Source organism: Tetrao urogallus (assembly GCF_951394365.1).
Source record: "Tetrao urogallus genome assembly, chromosome: 1".
In the NCBI taxonomy this organism is placed as follows: domain Eukaryota; kingdom Metazoa; phylum Chordata; class Aves; order Galliformes; family Phasianidae; genus Tetrao; species Tetrao urogallus.
The window spans coordinates 156,338,119-156,343,424 of NC_136813.1; the positions used below are offsets into that span (position 1 = coordinate 156,338,119).

General features: G+C 43.7%; 1 pseudogene across 1 annotated transcript; it reads right to left on the reverse strand.

Moving 5' to 3' along the window:
• Positions 1-394: 394 nt before the first annotated feature.
• LOC306944588 (sterol carrier protein 2 pseudogene) lies at positions 395-1,523 on the reverse strand (annotated as a pseudogene). The gene has a single exon. The product of its transcript is annotated as a sterol carrier protein 2 pseudogene (transcript).
• Between the last annotated feature and the right edge of the window lie 3,783 nt (positions 1,524-5,306).

Sequence of the window (5,306 nt, forward strand, 5' to 3'; positions counted from 1 at the left end):
TTTGTAGCAAATTCTCAAAGGCTATTTTAAAAACATTGTTAGAAATCCCCCTTTATAAGACCATTTTCATTTAAGCAGCAGCAGATTTGTTAGAACAGAAGTCTGAAAGCATTTGCATGATCTCCTATTATAGACTTTTAAAAATGCGAATTTAAGTGATCGAACTATTTGCAACCTTCCTCACTCTCTCACCAACTAACCTGAACAACAATACGCAGCCTCCGTCAACTCTGAGTTTTATGAAATTTTTCTTAGATTAAAAGAAAAATTGATTTTCATAATACAAAACATAAACCATTTGCAAGAGTTACTGCCTCAAGCCTAGCCTAAAAATCTTTGCCATTTACAAACTGATGGAATTTATTAAGCGAGTTAAGGTCTCTCATCACTGAATTTAGATAAGCCCAGTCCGTGTCATGTTATCAACCTCCAGCATCATTCTAATTTGTTGTAAAGAGCATGAAGTACTGGTTGTTACTTCAGCAAGCTCAGAGTTTAGCTTTTCCTGGCTAGGATTAATGACCCATTTTCCTCTGTAAGTGTTGTCTCCTCTGTCAATCAGGTCACATGCTTTTCCTTCTGGGCAGAGTCCAAGACCTTCGTAGGTGATGAACTCATTAACTGAGAAAAAGTCATGGAATTCAATTGCATTGACATCAGTAGGTTTTAGGCCTGCTTTTTAAAAACATTTTTCTGCAGCTTTTTTAGTCATATCATAACCAACCATCTTCATACAACTGTTCTCTTCAAATGTCCTTGGGTAATCAGTACCCATCACCTGGGTTAGAATTTCCACAGCTTGAGGCTTTTTCACAAAGTCCTCACTAGCCAAAATTGCAGCTGCAGCGCCATTTGATGTTGGGCAGCACTGTAAGACAGTCAAGAAATCAAAAATTTTGTGAGACTGCAGGACTTCATCAAATGTGTGTTCCTTTTGGAACTGGGAATACGGGTTGTTGGTTGAATGGCTGTAATTCTTCCGTGCAATTTTTGCAAAGTACTCTGGATTTGTCCCGTATTTCTCCATATGTTCTTTGCCAGCATTTGCAAACATCTGCGGTGCTACTGGAGCACTTGCTAAGCTGTATTTATTTATCATGATTTCTAAGTGTTTGTCCATTGGATTTGTTCTGTCTGAAAAACCTTAAGCAGGGGATCCTTTCGCCATTCTCTCAAAGCCAAGTGCCAGAACACAGTCTGCCAAACCTCCCTCTACCAGCTGTCTGGACACGAACAAAGCAGTAGATCCGGTGGCACAGTTGTTGTTAACATTAATGATAGGAATGCCAGTTAAACCCAAACCGTGATAGATGGCCCGTTGTCCACAGGTTGAGTCACCAAAACATAACCCACACAGGCCTGCTCCACTGCTGAATACGGAATCCCAGCATCAGCTAAAGCCTTCTGGCCAGCCTTTTTAGCCTCTTTAGGTCAGGATAATCAACGCTGTTCTCACTGGGCTTTGCAAACTTGGTCATGCTGACACCCACCACAAACACCTGACGCTGCGTGATGGTCCCCATTTTGTCCATGGGGCTGGATGAGATCCACCCGAGAGTGCTGAGGGAACTGGCAGAGGTGACAGCCGAGCTGCCTGCCATTATCTATCAGCTCTCCTTGTTGACTGGTGAGGTCCCAGAAGACTGGAGATTTGCCAGTGTGACTCCCATCTACAAGAAGGGTTGTAAGGAGGATCTGGGGAACTATAGGCCTGTTAGCCTGACCTCAGTGCCAGGGAAGGTTACAGAGCAGATTGTCTTGAGGGAGTGTGTGTGTGGGACAGCCAGGGGATCAGGCCTGGCCAGCATGGGTTCACAAAGGGCAGGTCCTGCTTGACCAACCTGATCTCCTATGATCTATTGACCCGTCTGGTAGATGAGGGAAAGGCTGTTGACATGGTCTACCTAGACTTCAGCAAAGCCTTTGACACTGTCTCCCACAGTATTCTGCTGCAGAAGCTGGCAGCCCGTGGCTTGGATGGGTACACTCTTGGCTGGATAAGGAACTGGCTGGAAGGCTGGGCCAGAGAGTGAGTGGTGATGAATGGAGGTGGTGACCGGTCACGAGTGGTGTTGCCCCAGGTCAGTGCTGGGGCCTGTCCTCTTCAATATCTTTGTTGGTGACCTGGATGAGGGCATTGAGTGCACCCTCAGCAAGTTTGCAGATGGCACCAAGTTGGCTGGAAGTGTCGATCTGCCTGGGGGTAGCGAGGCCATACAGAGTGACATGGACAGGCTGGAGAGCTGGGCTGAAGCCAATGGGATGAGTTTCAACAAGGCCAAATGCTGCGTCCTGCACTTTGGCCACAACAACCCCAGGCAACGCTACAGGCTTGGGGCAGAGTGACTGGAAGACTGCATAGAGGAAATGGACCTGGGGGTATTGATTGATGCTGGACTGAACATGAGCCAGCAGTGTGCCTAGGTGGCCAAGAAGGCCAGTGGCATCCTGGCTTGCATCAGGAATGGTGTTGCCAGCAGGAGCAGGGCAGTGATTGTCCCCCTGTACTCAGCTGTGGTGAGGCCGCACCTCGAGTGCTGTGTCCAGTTTTGGGCTCCTCACTACAAGAAAGACACTGGGGCCCTGGAACAGGTTCAAAGAAGGGCAACAAGGCTGGTGAGGGGTCACCCCTTCAAAACTCCTTCCTCATGACGTCACATAACATGCAATGTCCCTTTGCCCAGTTTAAGTTATCTGTCCTAATGCTGTTCCTTCACAGCTCCTTGGGCCCCTCATTGCGTACGGCCTTGTGTCTGTACAAGACTGCTTAGCCGCAGCTATAAACAGTGTGCTATCAATATTGTTTTTCTCCTAGGACCAGACACTCTGAAGAAAACAATTCCATCCCAGCTTAAACTAAGGCACCTAGAAACTTCTTTTAAGTAAGAAAAATAATTTCTGGGTATAAATGCCACACTTGTAACCTGGACTGTGCTGCTTCGCTCCAACTTACTCCCAGCTGGGCTGTGAAAGGGTCTTCATCTTCTTGGATACATAATCAGATTTTCGTTAGTTTCTACATCATGTTTTGCATTATAAGTATAGGGGAATGAGAGCACACAGGGGAAGCAGAGACTAGGATCAGATGAAGAAAAAAAAATATTTTCTGAGAAAAAACAGTATTTGGTTTTGATGCTTTGCCTGATCCCAGGAAAAAGTACTATCCAGATAATTCACTGCCTAGTGAATAAGAAAATAAATAACCTTTCTGATGTATTATTTTTATGTAACAGAAGCATTTGTGTTGCTATTGAAGACACTAAGGACATGTCTACTATGGCACTGAAAACATGGGTGGTGTCTTCCAAGTTAGAATGTGCTGTGACTTTTTCATGCCTTGAATAATTTTCTTTCCACATATGGTGTGATGTATGGACTATGAGTATGTAGTGTTTGAGCATCACTCTATCTTTTTGTGGAGAAATATTCCTCACTAGACCAGCTGGGTTTAATGTCTGGCCATGCAAGCACCTCACTGGGACAAGGACAATGAGGCCCTGTTGGATGTGGCTTTTACCTTTCCAGCTGTGTACTCCCTTCTCAATGTGCCTCTCGTCTCTGACCTCTTCCTTTGCAGTAATTCATACTATGTACTTGTCCACCTTGGCAGTGTGGAAGAGCTGACATTTCTCCATAGTAAAATAACTTGCACAAAAGTTTTGCACAAAATCTGTCTCAGATGCTGTGGCAGTGGCAGTGGCGCCCGCCAGCCCTGGGACTCTTCTAAGAGAAAGGATTGCACAGTGCTGGGCATGAATCACATGGCACATTGATAAGGATGGACATTACTCATCGGATACCATGGAGCCAGTGTGGCAGAACCGTCATGGTCTATTTTGAACTTGTTATCTCACGCTCACTTCCTTGTACATCATGCATTAGCCTCAACAATAACCTACTAAAATAACCCACATCTTTTGTTTCTAGGAAAGATCTGCTGCTTCTTACCATCATTCAGCGTGTTTACTTGTGAACAAGACTGTAAGCAGCTACAAAATGGAGTTTTAATGAAGCCGTTAGTAGTTTGTCCTTACATGCATCTGTGACCCACTTACTCTTGCCTATACTCTCCTGTGCTTGGCCTTCAGAGGAGTCTAAAATTTAATAAATTTAAATGTATTAAAAATTAATTAATAAGATTATTTATAAAATTAAATAAATTTAATAAAGCCCAGGTTTTATTCAAAGATAATTTAGCTAGCCACAGTTCATTTCTTCTCTTTCTCAGATTTTTATGCCATTTAGGTCACGACCTCTCAAATTAGCACAATACTAGGGTTTTAATTAAAAATGGGCCAGCACGACTAAGCATAGCTTTGCAAATAATAACATAAGATGAATAAGGGTAAGAAACAGAACTGACTTTATTTGAGACCAGATTTTGGCATCCTTCTGGTGAATAATAATGAAGCCTTTAAGTAATTCTGTTCCTTTCATTTTATTCATTTCTGTGGATCTGTTTCCAGGGTAGGACTCAGTGCAGCATAAGCTAGGCCTTTATGATTTCATATCATTTGGAGATGAGACAGCTTTCCTGCTCCAACTCTTCAAGTATTTGGAATATTTCATAGCTTGTCTCCTGTCTTGATCTCTTCATCTTCCCTTAAAACGTGGCTAGAGTTTGTTTGCTTGGATCTAACATTTTTAAGCTTTCTCCTGATTTCTTGAAAATATCACTGATTATGTGTGATGCATCTTCTGGAGATATCAGTTTTCCACTATTTTAGTCCAATATTTGAGAACTGAACTACATCTGCATGCAGTCCGAGGAATAGTATAACTGCTATTGCTTTGCTTGAAGCTATGACCATGTCTGAATTTATTCCAACATTTTTGTAATCAGGAAATCACAACCAATAAACTTTTATATCTCTACCCACTGGGAAATACTGAGTTGTTTCCTCTGTGCCGGTAAGCCCAATTTTTCTTGCCCCTTCAGATCTAGATGAAGGCTGTACCCAATCCTGTGTGGTTCCTCCTGTCCTGTGTGCACTGCGTGTCTTGGTGATGGCACTGTGGGACACCTTTCCTGAAAGGAAGCAGCATCACTGGTACAATGTTACAGGGGGGTGACAAGTGCCAATGCTCAGAGTGCCTGCCAAGGAGGAGAAAGCAGGAGTATGCCTGAGGGGGCTAGTGGGATGCTAGTGATGCAAGCAGCAGATTTCCACAAGGGAAAGTACAAGTGCAAGCAGATTGATCAGAAAACAGAGCAAACTTCGGCTCCTCCATGCTTAGAAATACAGACATACAGGGGCCTACTAACTCTTTCATGAACATTTTCTGCTGGGAGCTTTGAGCATATT